The 20,655-nt window shown below is 45.5% G+C and overlaps 1 protein-coding gene across 1 annotated transcript in view; it reads right to left on the reverse strand.

Moving 5' to 3' along the window:
• Positions 1-20,655, reverse strand: part of NRG2 (neuregulin 2) — a 185,963-nt gene that overhangs the window by 81,440 nt on the left and 83,868 nt on the right. The window lies entirely within an intron of this gene.

A 20,655-nucleotide genomic window follows, 5' to 3' on the forward strand; every position in this document is an offset into this window, starting at 1 on the left:
TCCCTAAGCCTTCCCAGGGCCGATGGGGCTTTGGCACATGGTCCATCAGCCACTCCCTTTCCAGGGCCTCACTGATGTCTCTTCGCTGTTGCTTCTGGGACAAAGTCCATGGCTCACTTGGAGCCTCGTCCTTGGAGGAAGGCAAAAGGGCATTAAGTTGCTGACACCTTTGGGGCAGGGTCAAGGTAAAAGAGTGAAAATGACACTGATACGGGGATCTGGAGAAGAGGAGGTGACCGCTGCCCCAGGGTTTGCCTGAGTCTCGGGTCTTGGGACAGCAGGAGATGTCAAGACCAGGAACAGCCCATGGGGAGGACACTGGGAGGCAGGAACAAGAGGAGAGCCTGAGGTCAAGGAAGGTGTGAGGTTAACCAAGGTATTGGGATAAAGGACGGAGGGTGCAGTCTGTTGGTTCATCAGTGACTTCCGCTGTCTGGCTGTCTGTCTTCTTTCTTGTTTTCTTGGTCAGGAGCTAAATCCTGACTACCAACCAGTGTCAAGGTAGAAAAATTCCTATGGAGTGAAAGTCCTGGGTTCATTATGCTGCACCAAAGAATCTACTGGGGTGACCCCCTGCACCGCAAAAACTCGGCACTTCTTTGTATGTGGACTTCTACTACTCTTGCCACTGTGCTGGGTCAGGGGAACCCACCACAACCTCAAGAAGTCTCTACACTGGTGGGAAACTGAGATGATGCTCCCCAAAGCACTAGCAACCCCAGATCCTGGGGGCTGGGCCTGCTGAATGTGCCCCCCTGAAGGTCATAGGAAGGGAAATTTGCAACCAAGTGGCCAGGAAAGGCTCCCCCCTTTCCTGGCGACCATTTCTTTGATGCTACTACCATGTAGACTAGAAGTCTCTCCAGAGGTCCTTCTATCCTGTGGATCATCTAGACCCCTGGAGTGCGGAGCACTGCTGAGAGCAGAGCAGTTCAGGCCCTTGAGCCACCCCACTGAGGGAAAAAGCAAAGGCCCTGCAGCCAAACCAAGCTGAGGGAGGAACCGCGCTGGCAGAGGCTGCAGGCAGATGCCTACAGTGAAGCTCCTAAGGTCTGCAGAGGACTCTGCAGCTGCCGAGAGCTTGAGGGACGATGCAGGGCACTGTTCTGGTCCATCTATCCTCAACTGTCTGGCTCCCACAGCCCAGTAGGCCCCAGCACTGCATCCACTCCACGGGTCTTCCAAGCAGCCATCCATGGATACAGGGAGGCTGCACCCACCAGCTGGCAGGGCCCATCCTCGCTGCCCAGGGTGCCTTCACCTTGTTTCCTTCCACCTCAGCCCCTGCCACACGCACCCAGAAAGCACAGCAAATGCGGCCATCGCAGCCTCTGAATCATCCCATTGCCCCTAACACAGGAGCAGGGTGAGGGAGAGCCCAGAGTCTTCTTCCGACACAGGAAGAGGGTAGAGAAGAACCTTGACCATCCACAACTGATTGACTTATTCGGGTCTCAAGAGACAGCGTGCCATGTCACACATGCTCTGGTTGCCCTGCTAGGGTCAGGATGCATGGCTGTGGGCATCTTGGCTCCATGTGTTTAACAGTTGCCTCTGCACTTTCTGAGATGGGCATAGGTGCCCACCAGGGAAGGATGACACTACAGAGGCAGCACTGGTGCTTGAGTCCTCTGCAGGGAGCAGTGCACACAGGGCAGGTATGGTCATGCTCAGTCACATATGATCATATAAGCCTAGCTCTCAATGGCCCTCCAAACTAGCTACCCCTTCCTGATTCTCCCTGCTTCCCAGACCCCAGGCTGGCTGCAGCGAGTGATGGTGCTGTGCTTACGGCCTCGGTAGCCTGGCCCCCGGTTGCTCAGTCTGTCCAGAGATCAGGGCCATGGCTTCCATCAAGTGTACTGCCAAGTGGGAATGAGCAGGGCTCCTGTGCAGAGGTACGCCTGGGCAGGAAATAGTCTAACTGTGCTGTTTTCTTCCTTACTTCATTAGTCGAGAAGTGGTCAGCCTCCAGGCTCCGGGCTCAGGCAAGGCTGCCTCCAGCCCAAAGGTGATAAATGAATGCTCAGTAAACTCCTCCAGGGATAGAACCCCCGTTCCCTCTTCTCTGGGAGGTCTGATCAAAGTGGAAGCAGTGAGCCCCAGCTGTGACATCACCTGAGCTCACCTTCCAAGCACATTGCATCCAGACCTTCCACCAGACTGTTGGACACAGCACCCTCTGTGACCATGGAAGGAAGAAAAGCTTCCTGGCTCCTGAGGGGATGGAGCTCAGGGTCTGTGCTGGCCACCCTCTACCAGGACTCCACGTTAGGATATCCCTAACCTTAGTGTCTTCCACAGAGTCAAAATTCTAAGATCTAATAAAAGGATGTGGTACCTGGCAAGGGTCACAGCTGCCTCGCCAGGAGACCGTACTGAGAGAGCATGCAAGTGGGAGTAGCAGCCTCTCTTCCCGCCCCCTCCCGGCTATGGTTATTCTTGGCTCACTCTGGGCCCAGAAGCCTCACCTCTGCCCTGTTGCCCCAAGCTATTTGGAATCTTCACTGCAGGGAGTTCCAGGCAGCTACATCCCCCCTCCCCTCACCCCACTTTTACTCTCCCTCTTGTACCTGAAGCCCTCCAGTTCCCTGCTTAGAGGCTGTGGTATTGCTCCTCAAAGAATACAGCGGACACGAAAATGAAAATTATAGAAAAGAAACCTGGCACGGCCTACAGGACAAGTTTTAAATAGTCTCTGGCCCTACTCTCCCCTTATCTCATGTCCAACTCCCCAGAGTTACTCCACTGGCCTTGGATGGGATGGCCACTGGCTCACAGCTTTGTCTACCCTCTCCCTGTAAGGCCAAGATGCAGTCTTTACAGAGATGGGGTGTTATGTCCCTACTCTGCCCCTTGCCCTGGGAAAAGCCTCTTTGTCTTAGAAAACAGAATCATCTCAATCCTCATATTGTCAGCTCACTGCATGCCCTGTAGTCTCAACCACTGGTCAGAGGCAAGAGACAGAAAGGAACTCCCTCGCCATCAGTCAGCCCCCAGTACTCTCATGACTGGAGCAGGCATCATGACAAAACAGGAAAGACAACAAGATGGGTGGGCATGAATGCCTGGGCCCTGAGTCCCATCACTGGCGCGAGCTATGGGACTTGCCCAGTTCATAGCAATGAAGCCAGCTGTCCTGACAGCCTTCCAGGGATCTCCACTGTTTTGCAACAATGAACACTGTGGGCCACCTCCTTCCTGAACGTCTCCCCTCCTGTGTCTTCTTCCTCTCCCAGGGCTCCTCTTTCTCCTGGTTCTCCCAACTTTCTGAAGGCTATTTCTCCCCCTCCCTCAACGATAGGCTGTTCCTTTTTGTCTCACTCTGTATGTGTAAGTGCTTCTCAGGATTCTGCCCTTGGCTCATTCATCCGTTCATTTACTTCTCTCTTCCACAGGGATATGAGAGCTGCTCTGGGCCAGGTACCGGGCTTGGCATTGGCCATTTATTTCTCATTCCCCTCCCAAGGACTTCCACAACCCTCACAGCAACAACCATGGCTTCTCAAGGACACCCCAAGTGTGTTTCCAACCCTGGCTCTTCTGATGGTCAATCCTGTGTTCTTAACTCCAGCTGGATACTGGAAGGTGAAGCCCAAACACTACAAATGGAACTTAACATCTCCTCCCTCAGCCTTCTGCCTCTGACTCTCTGACTTCTACTACCTGCCTCACCATTTTCTTGGCCACTGGAGCTGACAATCAGGAGTTGTCTCTGACTAGCATTCAGTCACTGGCTGTGTCTGGCTAATTCTGCCAGCACGATGTTCATCAAACACCTCTGCCCCTTCCTCTCTACCCATTCTCATCACTACCACCACACTTAATCAAGCCTTCCACAGTTTCCTAGCTTCCCCCCTTCATCCTGGCTCTCTAGTCCCCCACCCTCCCCCAAAAAAGTCCCACACAAAGTTGCTGGATGAATCCTTCCAAAGAGCTTTTATCTTGTCACTCCTCTGCGCAGAGGCCTTTAAGTTCTCTATCAACTCTCAGGTAGTGTCCAAATCCTCTGGCCTGTCGCTCAAGGCATCCATATTGTGTCTTTTCTCATTGTTCTGGCCACCTGGTTCTCAAACACACCCTGCTCCTTCCCAAGAATGCTTATTCTGGCTCCTAGGCTCTTTATGCCATCTCTTTTATTTCTAAACCTACCTGTCCCTAAAGAACAGGATCAGATGTTGCTTCACTCCAATGAAACATGCCATGCCTTCTACCACAATGATTCCTGTGGCCTCAGTGGCCTGACTAGACCGTCATCTTTAACTCACAGGGACATTTTCTCCTTCCCCACTGCCCTCCCAGCACCTAACACAGTGGGTGTTCCTAGTGCTTGTCAGGTGAATGAAAATATAATTCTTGCTTCCTGGGGAAGGCAGGAGAATACATGAGATCAGGTGTGGGCTAGGAGTTCCTCAGAAGGAAGGTGTGAAGAGTGGTCACAGTTGTACGGAAATGTCTACCAAGTAGAGAAGCCACATTTCCATCTAACTACCAAGGAAATGATACCCCCAGGTACCATTGTAGTGTCTTTCTTGAAATGTTTTTAAGTGCAGGATGGCTTCTCCCCTTTACCCAAACAGTAGATACCGTGACTTCTCAAGGACCCCTCTGGCTCTCAGACTCCTTCTTCCAATGGGGCTTGGCACCTCACAAGCCCCTCACACATCAACCCTCCTGTCAGCTGCTGGGTCATTCTGTTAGTGAGAAGAATCGCCTCCATATTCCAGTCAATTGTGACCCTACCTTGAGGACAAAGGGAGAAAATCACCAATGGGGGCATTTACCGCTCATTTGTTTGAATACGTGACGGCACTTAGCATGAGCCATTTCAACATAGTTCTTAACCCAAGACACCCCCTTCAGCTTCAGAGAGGGCTTCTGTACTGACATAGTAACATGGTTATTTGTGGGACAAACCAGGATTAGCGTGTTTTCCCATAGCACACTCCCACCTCTCCTAAATTTTTCCCACTCCAAGTTAGGACTAGATTTATTCCTTCTCAGACCTAACCAGAGAACCAGCTTAAAGCAAAATTGCCTTCTTTCTACAAATTTGCTGTTTCATGCCTTCTCTGGCGGAAGGGATGTAAATGAATTAAAAAAGAAGTTTTTTCTTCCAGTTTGCTGATTCTGGGGTAAACCAAAGGACCTGACTCAGCAGCGCAGAGGTGACCATGTCTATAAGGCACTGAAAGCAAGATGTTTCCTAATGAACCCCTGCAAAGAGATAGTTTATGTATGATCTGTTTTAGCCATGTGTAGGGTATGTTTGAAAAAGGTTTCAACAAAGAGGACCAAACTCCTCCAGGTCTCAGAGACAGAAAAGGAGCAGAGCTCAATTCAAACTTTTACACAGGTTCCTGTTGGTTTGTGTTTCTTCTCCTGGCAGGAGGTCTGCTTTCCATCTCTACCAGAACACACTTCTGCTTCTGATGATAAAGTGCGTGCCTCACTGGCTTCCATATAGTCACTGTCTGCTGCTGGCCTTGCTCAGGGCCCCACTTGGCAAAAATGGCTAGGGAAAACCCACTAGGGGACAACGAAGCCATGTGGGCTACCAAGTAGGGGTTCAGGGAGTGGCAGGCCATGGGTGGATCCTGACAAAGAGGGTAGCCCATGCTAGAGCAGACAAGCAGGCCTTCTATCTACAGTAACAAGAGGTTTACAGAGAACGATAAGCCACCAGATATCATCCAAAGAACAAACAGATTTATCTGGGTCTGTTTCACATGGTGACAGTTGGACTAGTGGTCAGCAAAGAGCAAGAGGTTACAAGTCCAACTAGAATTAAAAAGCCAAGGGTACATGGGCTTTGAGTCAGATGGATCCAAGTTTGAATGCCAGCCTAGTGATTCAGTCTCATTAGCTGGTGCCTTTGGATTCACCATCTAACCTTGCTGAGCCTTGCTTCCTCATATGTAAAATGAGGAAAATGATACCTACTTTACAAGGCTGTTGTGAAGATGAAATGAAATGATAATATAAAGTGCCCAGGACAAGACCTGACATGCAGAAGGAACTCAATTTGCTGATATTATAGAAGGAATAAAAAAATAACCCTAATCCTGAAGGAGTTTTTATCTAGTTAGTAATACAAATTATATGAACGTTAGTAAACAAACAGGATATGATCAAGCCTTAGATTGTGGAGTATAACTTTAAATGTAGCAGTTCAGAGATTAAGATGACCTCTGAGGGTCACAGTCATCAGGGAAGTCAATCTGGAGAAGGTGGGATGAGAGTAGGTCCTTGAGAGCAGGGTATGAAAGAGAGAAGTAGAGAAGGGGTCTTCCCCTATTACCATGCCATAGGGGAAATACTGGAGCCAAGTTTCAAGAATGAAGTCCAGGGGCTTCCCTGGTGGCGCAGTGGTTATGAATCCGCCTGCCAATGCAGGGGACATGGGTTCGAGCCCTGGTCCAGGAAGATCCCACATGCTGTGGAGCAACTAAGCCCGTGTGCCACAACTACTGAGCCTGCGCTCTAGAGCCCGCAAGCCACAACTACTGAAGCCCATGCACCTAGAGCCTGTGCTCCACAACAAGAGAAGCCAACGCAATGAGAAGAATAGCCCCCGCTTGCCGCAACTAGAGAAAGCCCACGCGCAGCAACAAAGACCCAATGCGGCCAAAAAAAAAAAAAAAAATCCGATGGGCCAAGTACAGTTAAGTCATTTTGAAGGTCAGCAAGGTAGGGGGAGACAAAGTTTGTAGGCCTTGTATCAGGTGCTGGGAGTACAGTGATGAATGATGATTCTTGTGTGTGAAGCAAGCCATGTAATAGGTGCTACGATAGCTCTCATACATTGCTGGTGGGATGTAAATTGGTATAACCTATATGGAGGGACATTGGTTAAAGCTATCAAAAATTTAAATGCACATAACCTTTGAAGCAATTTTCATTTATAGGAATTAATAATGTTCATTGATAATCTTAACAGCAAAACATTGGAAATAACTATCCACTAGAACAAAACCCCAACAATCCTAATTAACATTCATGGAACATTTCACTGAACAGCAACAGATCACATACTAGGCCACAAAACAAGTCTCAATACATTTAAGAAGATTAAAATTATATCAAGCATCTTTTATTTATTTATTTATTTTTTGCGGTACGTGGACCTCTCACCGCCGTGGCCTCTCCCGTTGCGGAGCACAGGCTCCAGACGCGCAGGCTCAGTGGCCATGGCTCACGGGCCCAGCCGCTCTGCGGCATGTGGGATCTTCCTGGACCGGAGCATGAACCCGTGTCCCCTGCATCGGCAGGCAGACTCTCAACCACTGCGCCACCAGGGAAGCCCCAAGCATCTTTTCTGATCACAACAGTATGAGACTAGAAATCAACTACAAGGGAAAAAAGAAACCAAAAACTGCAGTGACAGAAAGCAAGTCAGTGATTGCCAGGGGCATGAGGAAACTTTTTGGGGTAATGGAAATGTTCTATAAGATGATAGTGGCAGTGTTTTACGTGGCTGTATACATTTGTCAAAACTCATAGACTTGTACCCTTAAAATTACTGAAATTTATTGTATGTAAATTCTATGTCTAGTTTTAAAAAAGGATGAGGTAACTCTACCTAATACGTATGGAATAAACTCCAAAGTTTCCACTCCAATGTAGGTGGGGAAAAAAAAAACAACTAGGTGCAGAACTATGTATATAGTATTCTTTTTTTCCCCACAAATGATAGCAAACATATATATATATGTCTCATATAGGCAGAAAATATCTCTAGAAGATACCCAGGAAAATGTAATAGTGATATAGCCTCTAGGAAGAAGAATCAGTGCCTGAGTCTGAGATGGGCAGGAGACTTCATTGTTTATCATGCATTCTTTGACTTTCTGCCATGTACATTTTTAAAAAGATTACTGATGCAGGAGAGGTACAGGATGCTGTGAAATTTCACAGAAGGGATATCTATCTCACATTGGTGGCGGGGGGGTGGCAGTGTTGGAAAATACTTCCTTGAAAAGGTTATACCTAAGCTAAGACCTGAAGGACAACAAGGAGTCAGCCAGTGGAGGTGGGGAAGAAGAGGAAAAGCATTCCAGGCAGAGGTAATAGCATGTGCAAAGATCCCAAGAAAAGAAAGAAAATGTGAATTAGGTAAACAGGTAGCAGCCAGGTTTTCATCATGTAAGCTAGAGGTCAGGAAACCTTTTCCATAAAGGGCCAGATAGGAAATATTTTAGACCTTGTGAGCCAAGAGGCAAAATCAAGGATATATTGTAGGTACTTATATGAGAAGAGAAAAAATTAATTTCCACAATTTTATTGATGAAATTCAAAATATAATAATTGACTACAACATTTTATAATACAGGTCTACTAATGAGAATAATGGAATTTTTTTTAGGTGGGGGAGGAATAACATGGCACTTAATTGGAATGCAAAGTTAGTGTTCCCTATCATGAAAATTGATTGCAAATGTTCACCTGTTAATGCTGATCTGTAATGAAATTTTATGTATTTCAGCTTTGAAAATGTCTTTTCACACACATAAGTACTAACAGATATTGCTATCAATCCATGAGCATGTGATTTTAATTGAGTATATTCATCACTTGGAAGGTATTTATAGAATACTATCAGATTCTTCTCTTGATATTTGCCTTTTAGCCTATCATTACATTGCAGATTAATCACTTCCAATTGAAAGTTAGGTGGAAGCTCCTCAATTGCACATTTAAATTAATTTTGAAATATGGAAATTTCCTTTGCACTTGCATCAGCATTGGAAAAAACACAGATGGAACTATAGTTTGAGCTCAGAAAATACTTCACTGCAAATGTCTGTGGGAATGGAGCTCCTGCTTCTTGTTTCAACTTCTGACAGTGTGGGAAGTATATAAAGCAGCTTGACGTTACATGTGATTCAAACAACCTAAGTTGTAGTTGAGATTATTTTGCCACAATATAAATTTCACAAATAAGCATTATTTTGTTTTGTAATTTTAGGTTTTATTCATTAATAAATATCAAGTCTGCAGCAAAAGTTAAATTCCAAAGCCACTCAGGGTTTGAGTGGTAGAGGGCAGTTCTTCTTATTCAGAAAAATTTCTATCTCAGCTCTGAGCTCAAAAAAATCACAGTAAAACTTTACTACTCTTAAGCCATCAAAATGCTGTATAGTAGGAGAAGTTAACATATTCAGCTCTTATTTCTGACCGAAATTCATAGAAATATCAATAGTTAAGTTCCCAAGAGTGTATATATTATATCTAGATCTATATCTATGTATATAGAGATAGAAAGCTCACTGTTGTCACTACTGGTTGAACAGCACATGATAGATTAAAATGTTTTCCTTCAACGTACCTGCCAATGAATAATACAATGAAAAATGATATGCTTTAAACACATTTTCCATTTTAACAAGTTTTGTACATTTGCTTAAGTAAGGCTTTTTCTGTTTTACACGTATTTTTTGCCATCATTAGTTATAACACATCTTAGCAGATTCCACTTCAGGTTGTACTGAATTAGTGTTTTCTCAGCTATCCTCACCTATAGTTGCTCTATGCAGACTATACTTAGAGGCTAATTCTTCAGTCACTTCACACTTGGCATCCATTCCTTGAATAAACAATAACTGGCCAGTATCATTAACATCTGTCAACTCATCCAGAGCCAAGGAAAACCACTTGAAATCATTTGCCTTGTCTTTTAGTTTACTATTTACATTGCTCCTAATGTCCTCAGCTCTTTGAATGACTGTTTTTTTGTTGTTGTTTGTTTGTTTGTTTTTTTGTGGTACATGGGCCTCTCACTGTTGTGGCCTCTCCCGTTGCGCAGCACAGGCTCTGGACGCGCAGGCTCAGCGGCCATGGCTCACGAGCCTAGCCTCTCTGTGGCATGTGGGATCTTCCCAGACTGGGGCACAAACCCGTGTCCCCTGCATCGGTAGGCAGACTCTCAACCACTGCGCCACCAGGGAAGCCCAATGACTGTTTTTGCTGAAAGGCTAATAGTCTTTGAGTTTATTTGCTCTGGACACATTCTTCAGTTGCTACAATCAAACACAATTTAATTAACTCACCATTTGTAAACAGTTTTCCTTGCTTTGCTAACAAATGAGGCACTTGGAAACTTACTTTGGTTGTAGCCTGATTTTCATTTTTTATTTTTGTGGGGAATTCTGCTATAATGAGATATTCCACTTTAAATTTTCTAATTTTTCTAACCATTGCTTTCCTGTGAATTAGAACTATTGTGATGAAAATTTGTTTGGTAATGTTGACGTATACTGTATTCTTTTAGCATAGCTATAATGCCGTTGCACAATAAATAATTCTTGGTCATTTAATTTGATAACAAAATAATCCACAGTTCACTGTGGCCTCAAAATTATGACAAAGTCTCCTTTTCTTTTCTCGTTTTGACCTGAGTGTGAACTGATAATAAAAAATAAAATGCCACAGAACAGTGACACACATGTCACTTGAAACACTGTCAAGTTACAAGCGAATCACTGTAATTTATAACGGAGCAAAGTGATGACAGCATCATATGTGGTCTTCATTGCAGCTACTCAACTCTGCTATTGAAGCGTAAAAACAGCCATAGACAATATGTAAACAAATGGGCATGGCTATTCATTCCAAAGACATTTTATTTATGGGCACTAAAATTTGAATTTCATAAAATTTTCACATGTCACAAATATTGTTTGATTTTTTTCAACAAATGTATAGATAAGAAAATTAAATAAAAGGCATCCAGATTGGAAAGGAAATAGTAAAACTATCTCTATTTACAGATGACATTATCTTTCATATAGAAAATCCTAAGGAATCCACTAAAAAAAAAGAAAAACCATTAGAATAAATGAGTTCAGCAAGGTTACATGATACAAGAAATATATACCTTATATTTGTAAGAATAATAAAATATATATCATATCATATTACAATATTATAAAAATATATAGTATTTCTATACACTTGAATGAACAATCAAAAAATGAAATTAAGAAAATTTCATTTAAAATAGCATCAAAAAGAATAAAGTATGTAGAAATAAATTTAACAAATGAAGTACAAAACAAACTCTCAAAATTACAAAGTACCTTGTTGAAATAAAGAAGATCTAAATAAAATGAAATACATCTTATGCTCATAATTCAAAAGACTTAATATTGTCAAGATGGCAATACTCCCCATATAAAGAATGCTTACAGCTCAATAATAAAAAAAAAATTTTTAATGGGCAAAGGACAACTCAAAAACAACAAAAATTTACAGCCTGATTAAAAAATGGGCAAAAGACTTGAATAGCCATTTTGCCAAAGAAGATATACCAATAGCCAGTAAGTACATGAAAAGATGTTCAACATCATTAGCCATTAAAGGAAATGCAAATCAAAACCATGAGACACTTAGGTATGACATAGGCAACAAAAGCACAGGCAACAAAAGCAAAAATAGACAAATGGGACTACACCAAACTTTAAAATTTCTGATCATTAAAGGACACAATTAATGGAATAAAAAGGCAAAATATGGAATGGGAGAAAATACTTGCAAATCATATATTTGATAAAGAATTAATACCCAGACATTCAAAGAACTCCTACAACTCAACAACAACAAAAATCAAATAACCTGATTAAAAAATGGACAAAGAGGGCTTCCCTGGTGACGCAGTGGTTGAGTCTGCCTGCCGATGCAGGGGACATGGGTTCATGCCCCGGTGTGGGCTTCGCAACAGGAGAGGCCACAACAGTGAGAGGCCCGCGTACCGGAAAAAAAAAAAAAAAAAAAGACAAAGAACTTGAATAGGCATTTCTCTAAATATGATATGCAAGTGGCCAACAAATTTATGAAAAGATTCCCAACATCACTAAACATCAGAGAAATGCAAATCAAAATCACGACATGTCACCTCACACCCATTAGGATGGCTACTTTCCAAAAGAAACAGAAATAACAAGTGTTGGTGAAATGGTGCAACCACTGTGGAAGACAGTATGATGATTCCTCAAAAAATTAAAACTAGAACTACCGTATGATCCGACAGTCTCACTGCTGGTCATATCTGCACACCCATGTTCACAGCAGCACTTTTCACAATAGCCAAGAGGTGGAAGCAACCCAAATGTCCATCAATGGATGAATCGGTGGTATATACACACAATGGAATATTATTCAGCCTTAGAAAGGAAGGAAATTCTGACACATGCTATAACATGGATACCTTGAGGACATTATGCTAAGTGAAATAAGCCAGTCATAAAAAGACTAATACTGTATGATTCCACTTAAGAGGTACCTAGAGCAGTCTAATTCATATAAACAGAAAGTGGAACAGTGGTTACCGGGGGCTCGTGGATAGGGGAGAATGGAAGTTGTTTAATGTGTACAGTTTCAGGTCTGCAAGATGAAAATGTTTTGGAGATCTATTTCACATCAATGTAAATCTGAACTGTACACTTAAAAATGGTTAAGATGGTAAATTCTGTCATGTGTTTTTAGTCACAATTTTTAAAAAAAGCCATCACTGACAAGTGGCAGGACAGTCTAAAATGGGGAAGGATGAATGGGAATTTGGGTTTCAAAGAAGCAGAACCCAGCTACAAGTATATCAGTGAAAGCTGAGGAGACATTTGGAATATCAATACCAACGCTTTATTTATGTGTGACAACCTCTGCTGCCCCTGAGGACTTCTGATGCCTAAGTCTAAAGTCCCAAAGTAATAAAGTGTATGTTCCCGGAAGGACTTTTCACGCTAAAAGGCTCAATGTTAAAGTTTAAATTAAGCAGAGATTGATACCAGTCAGGAATTAATGAAAAAGGTAATGCCCCATATCCACGTGTTTATTTCTTTAAATCTGGCACTATTACAGACCACGAATTTAAATGTAATGAGTAATAATTTGTGTTAACGGTCACATCAAGTTAATCTAATAAAGAGCTCTACATTAAAAAACAAACATAAAACATCACTTCACATCCACTAGGATGGCTAGAATAAAAGACAGGTAATAACAGGTGTTGGTGAAAATGTAGAAAAACTGGAACTCTCATACACTGCTGCTAGGAAAGTAAAATGGTACAGCTGCTTTGGAAAACGGTCTGGCAGTTCCTCAAAAGGTTAAACTCAGAGTTAACATATGGCCCAGGAATCCCTGTCCCAGGTGTAAATGTACACCCAAGAGAAATACAAACATCTGTCCATACAAAAACTTACACACAAATGTTCATAGAAGTATTATTCATAATAGCCAAAAGTAGAAATAACCCAAATGTCCATCAACTGATGAATGGATAAATGTGATATATATATATGTGTGTGTGTGTGTGTATATACACACGCACACACACACACACATATTTACATACACTGGAATATTATTTGGCAATAAAAAGGAATGTAGTACCGATACACTTACAACATGGATGAACTTTGAAAACATTATGCTAAGTGAAAAAAAACAGTCATAAAAGACCACATATTGTATACTTCCATGTATATCATGTATATGAAATGTCCAGAATAGGCAAATCTATAGAGACAGAAAGCTGATTAGTAGTTGCCTGTGGCTAGGGGTGATAGGAGGCTAAAGAGTATGGGGTTTCTTTTTGAAGTGATGAAAATGCTCTAAAATTGATTGTAGTGATGGTTGCACCACTCCATGAATATATTAAAGACCACTGAACTGTATACTTTACATGAGTGAATTGTGTGGTATGTAAATTATATCTCGATAAAACTGTTCCCCACCCCCTCGCCCCACCCAATGTACAAAATCTAGCTTACTGGACCATACCAGACCAGGCAGCAGGCTCCTTTCCTGGGAAAACTGAACACTCAGAATTGAACCAGGGTCCACACAATCTCATTGCACCTGACATCTGGTCACATCCAACCTCAGGGCTCCCGCATATGGAGCTCCTTCATTCCAGTGGTGCGAAAGAAGTTCAGCTCTGGACTTCCTGAGAGAACTAACCCGAATGGAACATTCTTGTCTCCAGAACAGGTCCACTTCACAAATCATTGTTACCATCACTTTGATTATCACTGCCACCATTCTAGTCCAGCATCTCAGCCCCTATGCCAGCCAGCATCCTAGCTACATTCCAACTACTACCATAGCCAATATTCCGGCCATTGCTGCCAGTAGTAGCTCCCATTTTTTGAATACCTGTTATGTTGTCTCTAATCTTCATTGCAAACCTGCATACCAAGAAGTCTGGACTTTATCCTGAGTGCTATGGAAAGCTATTGAATGGTTTTAAGCAGTATAATGTTAAGGTTATATTTGCATATTAAGATTTACTCTGGCGGAAGCCTGGAGAATAGAAGAAAGACTGTTGCAGTAATTCCAGGTGAGATAAGGGTGGTGACAGTGAGGATGAAGAGAACTGGTACGATTGAGAGACATTTAGGAGAGAAAATTTCTAGAACTTGATTGCAGATTGGACATGGGGGATAAGACAAGAGGCTAGAGTCAAGATTCCCTTGGCACAGGTAAGCTCAACAGCCAAGGGCAGCAATTTGCCGTCAACTATCAAGGTCTTTGAGTCTTGATGACCCAGAGGTTCCCAAGGCCAGATCACTCAAGTCTCTATCAATAGGGTTCCCCAAAGATCCATACTGTAGGTATTTCAATGAGGAACCAAACTGACAGGACTAATTTGACCATCATAGAAATGGTCTCCTTTTTCTCTTTTCCCTTTAAGAGAAAAAGAAGCTGTTTACTCTGCATATCAAAAGGTCTTCAGGAGGCCCAGTCTTTCTTCTACCAAATTTCTATCATTTCCACCTATCAGTTCTTAAAAATCAATCAGTAAATTAATTCCACAGACATCTGATGGTCCTGCTACGTACCAGGCGTGATACGCTATATTAGGTTTAAGGATTCAGAGGTGATCTCCCTCCCTCTAGCACATCCTGTTCTTAGGAAAAGACCCAGAGCTAATTTATATTGAAGCACAATTGACTGATGTCTTAATGCAAATTCCCCTTAAAGAAAGATCACATTACATTTTTTCTTTTATAAAAGATAGTTCATAGATAAATACAAATAAGGCAATCACTAGAACTCGCACCACCTAAAGATCATTATTATAAACATGTTAGCCTATGTCTTACCAGACTTCTATGATATTTCTCTCTTTGTTTTATTTTAACTAGGGAATTGACATGTTACATAAGAAGAACATATTAGGCTAAGGAATGACCCCAGTGTGGCTGCTTTTTAGTGCAAAGAGCTTTCCTCAAGGCCTCAGAAGTCACATCTCTCAGGTTTTCACATAGGTGGTTGCTTCCACATGAGACCCTGCTGGGTATCTGGCCACAGGTAGGCGTTCATATTCACCAGTTTCCTCTACACAAGCCCTGCCCACTTTGGTTTTGGAGACTAAGAAAAAGGAAGTAACAGACACCTTCAAAGCCAGGGCAGGGGGCTGGTCAGGGGGTAAGGTCTCCCAAAGGACAGCTAGAATTGCTATATTCTCTGCACGGCTCCTGCCTCTGTCTAAATCGTAAATTGCTGCTAGGACTGGCCCATCTGTGACAAAGAGACCAGTGCAAATGTGTTGAGAGTGGTGTCCCAGACTCTTCCTAGGGGAAACCTGATTAAAAGGATTATTTCAAAGGATTATTAGCAGAAAAAGAATTTCTGGCTCCCCAGGATAGAGCCACCTTTGAGCCAGGCTGTTTCAACACTTCTAACTTGCCCCCCAAAAGGTCAGCTGGAGTGAGCCACACAGCAGAGAACAAACTCCCAATGGCAGGGACACAGATGGTCAACACTGGCCCATCCCTGACTGGCTGGACCTTCCTGACCCACCCCAGGGGAGAGCTGGATGGTTTGCCCATTCCTGGGAAACTGAAATGCAGCACTAGAGGCTCTAAGACTTCCCCCACACCCAGGGGTATGATGTGCCATCTGGAGAACATTTTGCTTCTTCCAAAGTAGACAATTCCTGATGCTGAGAGAGCTAAAGTCTCTCCTTGAACTGAAACCTAAGAGCACCTTCCCAGTCCCACCTCTTAAAAAGGTGCCAGTCCTAAGGCTGTGCTGTGACCTGCTCATTCCCAGGGAACCAAGAAAGGGGTAGTCTTGGCCATCCCCAGGCTGACCATTCCTCCTGCAGATGCCTAGACTCACAGCTGCCTCCCTTCCCGGGGAAAAACTCTCCACAGACAGAACTGAACCAGGGTCCACACAGTCTCACTGCACCTGACATCTGATCACATCCAACCTCAGGGCTCTCACATATGGAGCCCTTTTTTCCAGGGGTGGGAAAGAAGTTCCTCTCTGAATTTCCTGAGAGAACTAACCTGAATGGACCACTTTTGTCCCCCAAACAGGGTTCACTTCCCAAATCGTTGTCACCATCACTTTGATCACTGCCACCATTCCAGCCCAGGATCTCAGCACCTATCCCAGCCAGTATCCTAGCTGTGCTCCAACTACTAGCATAGCTGGTGTCCTGGCTGCAGCTGCCAGCCACAGCTCCTATTTACTGAGCACCTGCTACATTGTCTCTAATCCTCACTGGAAACTTGGAATTTCACTGAAGCAGAAACGGTGGGTTCAAGATGTTGAGTCACAGCACAGAGAAGAGGTAGAGCTGGCCTTTCAATCTAGTCTGGATGACTCCCTCAACCAGTGCTGTTCCCACTGTCCCATGCTGCCTCCCTATGGTGGGCCGAGCTCTGGATGCAGACTGAGAAGGATAAAATACACATTTGCCCGCTATGTGACCTTGGACAAGTCACTTACCTTCTTTGTGCTTCATTTGCATCTCCACAATGACAGATTTGTATGAGGCAAAGATACAGAACAGTATTTGTGTGTGCCTGTGGGTAGGGAAGGAGTTTGTGTGTGTGCGCCTATGGCTGTGTATTGGGATCAGGTGAGGTAGGGATGAGGCCATGTTCCTGCTCTCTAAGCCTAGGGAGGGGCCAAGTACTAGAGCTGCCATGGGGACCTAGTCAGTCATGGTCAGGCTGGAGGGTGCCTGTCCACCCCTTGCTGCCTGTCTAGGATGTCACATTCTGTGGTCAGGAAGAGGGGTCCCGGGAGTGCCACTGGAATGTGCCATCTGCTGGGAGCCCCTTGGATGGCTGATGGATGATAAGGCGACAAAAGCAGCCTGGGCTCTGTGGCTCCCTTCTTTCCCTTTCATGAGGCTCCTTCTGCCCCATAGCCGTGGAAAGCTCCCAAGTTCCCCACAGATGCCTCCTTGGCCAATCTGCCTGCCTTTTATCCTACACCACCCAGTTTTCTCAACTCTTAATTCTGTTTCGGAGACCTCAGTCACCGTGCCCTTGACCAACCATGCAGAAAATCCACTGGTTACAACACTGCAACCTCAGCCCAGCATCCCCTTTGTGCACACCCTCCCCCCGGCTTACCCCAGCAGTCCTGCCTGGCCTGGCAGGAAGGCCAAAGCTCACAGCCTCAGGGTCTCAGCTCTGGAAGATCCAGAGAATACAGTGGCCAGGAAGGAGGACCTGCAGATGCGTACAGGCATTCATTCACCAGCAAAGTTGTCGGGGAGACAGCACGGTATAAGGGCATAAGATTTGTAGTCAAATGGACTAGGTTTAGAATTCTGGCTCTGCCTCTTCCCGGCCATGTGACCTTGGGCAAGAGATTTAACCTTTCTGAGCCACGCTTTCCTCATGTGTAAAACAAAGATAATAATAACTACCTTGCAGGGTGGTTGCAAGGATTAACCAAGATAATATATTTGAAGCACCTAGCTCAGTGCCTGACACATTGCTGGCACCCAATAAATGCCAGTTTCCTTTCCCTCCTCGATCCCCCTGCCCGGCCTCTGCCAACACCAATGGGCAAACAAATTTGGCAGGTCACCTCTCAATTATCTGAGGGTCCAGAGCTCAGCCTCTGCACCTTTAAACTGCACACGCTGTGGATTACAAAAGGCGGGAACAAGGAAGATGAGACAAGGTGGGATGGGGGTGGGTGGGCAGCCGAAGGGTACAGAGGGGAGTCTCAGCATGAGACGGGAGAGCTTAAGGCCCGGAGCATCTCAAAACAAGTGCACAAGAAACTTGTTAAGAACAGCTGGCCCCTGGGTGGGGTGGGGGTAGGCTCCAGACTCAGAGCCTGGTTTCAAGTGGGTCCTTCCCACCAGCCTGTCTGAGCTAGAAGCAGGGAACCTGATATTTACATACTCCTGCAGATGTGTCCCAACGGCCTGCCTGCCCTACCACTGCCCTACCATGGTGCTGGAGGGGAGGAATAATCGCACCAAGGCCGAGCTCCCTGTGGAGAGCCAGATGACCTCAGTGCTTCAGTGCTCCAAATGGAGGGGGTGGGGTGGGCTATGTGTGCATGTGTCTGTGTGTGAGTGTGTGTGTGTGCGTGTATGTGTCTGTGTGTGAGCGTGTGTGTGTGCATGCATGTGTCTGTGTATGAGCGTGCATGTGTGCGTGCGGCTCCAGCCCCTAGCAGACAAGGCTGCAGGCCTGGGTTGACAGGGATGCAACATCTGGCCAGCTGTTAGCCTGAGCCAGACGCACGCCGGCCAGATGTAGGGCAAGCTCCCCTGGGTGGGGGCCGCACAGGAGGGAGTCATAACCTCATTGTACGGCCTAATCTTGAACATATTACTCTGGAATATGTGCGCCATCAACGGTATCGCCATTAAAAAAAAAAAAAAAAAGGCCTCAATAAAGAGAAGAAGAAAGAGCAAGTCCTTGAGAGTCCCAGTGGCCTCTGACACACTTTCTGGGGGAGGGGACAAGTGGGGAGAGAATCTGGACCAGCACTTACCCCTGGGCCCTCGCAGCGCCTGAGCTTGGGAAGAGCAGAGGGCTAAGCCGGGAGGTGTATCTCCCACCCTGCAGAGAGAGCTACTGAAAGCTCAAAGCCCTGGATGTGGTCACAAAGAGCCTTTGTGACTGAGGTTTAAGGGTTAATGGATCTGGGGGAAGGGGGTGCCTGAGTCTGGGAAGCGCTAGAAGAAGTGAGCCAGAGAACAACTCTGGGCCTCTTTCCCTGGCCTTCCTGAAACTAGGTATTCTGGATGCTTCCAGCAGGGAAAACACTAGAATGAATGTCTACTCCTCCCCTCTCCACTGTCCCCACTCCCATCTGCACTCCGCCCCCAAGCCCCTATCCTGAGAGAACCAGCCAGACAAGCCACAAAGACTCAAAGCCAGGATATCAGGGCTGGGCTGCCTTGCTACCTGGGGGCATTGGGCCTGGGCCCAACCAGCTTTTCTGGAACAATGACAAGGTGCGGTGGTCACAGCAGGCTTTCTGGAGGATATGGGGTCTCAGAGGATAAGAGGGATTTGGCTACAGGATGAGAAGAGGACAGGACCTGTCCTATTCAGCTAAGGAGGGCCTTGGGCCCCTGAGAAGCTGAGGTGGAGAGGGAAGCACAGAGAAAGGAAGAGTGAAAGAGAAAAATCACACGAGAACCAGGACCTCAGCATCCCTGTGGCCCCAGCCCTTTACCTGACAGTAGGGAGAAAGAGAAGAAAAAGGAGTAGAGAGCAGGAGGAGGCTGTGAGAAGGACCCCAGCAATGGGCTTGCAGGCACTTGGCGAACCCCCAACCCACCCCAGGCAGCTTTCCTGCCCTGGAAACCCAAAGGGAGCCAGAAAGAATAGGCAGAGTTGAGGTCAGGTAAGTTTACCTGGACAGTCGTCCAGCAGGAGAGAAGGGGAGGTGGTGGCTGGAAGCTGATGAGGAAGGAGACCCAGGGAGGCTGGGAGGCACGCAGAAGCAAGGAAGGGGCCGCCCAGGGTTCTCTCTGTCCACCTCTTACGTGTTCGAGGCAAGCACAACTGCTTCTCATTAGCAAAAGTGACGGTGGAGGAGAAATCCAGCCCAGCCCAGGTCATGGTCACAGCCCTGAGCAGCCAGCCTCAGCCAAGCCAGAGAGGAGCTGGCTGGGGCCCCAGGAGACCTGCAGCTGCTGTCCAGCCCTGGGGTCCCTGGGCCACCATGTCAGCGCTGTCGTGGGCAGTGATGAGAGGGAAGGATGAAAATGGCTGGAGGAACAGGGAGGGAGGGGAGTTATGCCAACACCCTCCTTCTGGCCATCTTGCCCGTTTTCTTCCTCCTAATTCATTCACAACATCATGGCCAAATCCGACCCCACCAATGTCCTGCTGAGAAAGCGGCAATGGCTTCCCAACGCCTAAATCAAGACAAACTTCTGAGCCCAGATGTAAAGATTCTCTGTGATTTAGCTCCCCTGGACCTCATCAATCCTCACTCCCATGGCTCCTGAACCAAGCCCTCCACTCCAGCTACTCTCCGAAAAGGTCCCCACGTGTATCCTGCCAAGTCCCTCTGTATCTTTACTCTCGCAGTTTTCTAAGCACTAAATGTCTTTTCGTCTCTACCAACTCATTATTATTCTCCTTTTACATTCCACTCATCTGCAAAATTGGGAGAGTGATAATGCCCACCTCATAGGGTTTTTGTAAGGATAAAATTAGAAAGGGCTTGGAACGGAGCCTGGCACTGAGTAAACATTAGCTATTCGTATTATTCTATTCATTCCCCTTCTAGTCCAAGCCCAAGTTCTACCTTCTCTACAGAGTACCATCTCCCTGACTTGCCCACCCGTGACTGTCATCACCCTCCTTCTTACATTCACCAGCTCAACTCACTTCTGTTCAAACGATGTGTTTGGCGCCCTACACG

This window comes from Lipotes vexillifer, unplaced genomic scaffold (assembly GCF_000442215.2).
Source record: "Lipotes vexillifer unplaced genomic scaffold, Lipotes_vexillifer_v1.1 scaffold217, whole genome shotgun sequence".
Classification (NCBI taxonomy): Eukaryota; Metazoa; Chordata; class Mammalia; order Artiodactyla; family Lipotidae; genus Lipotes; species Lipotes vexillifer.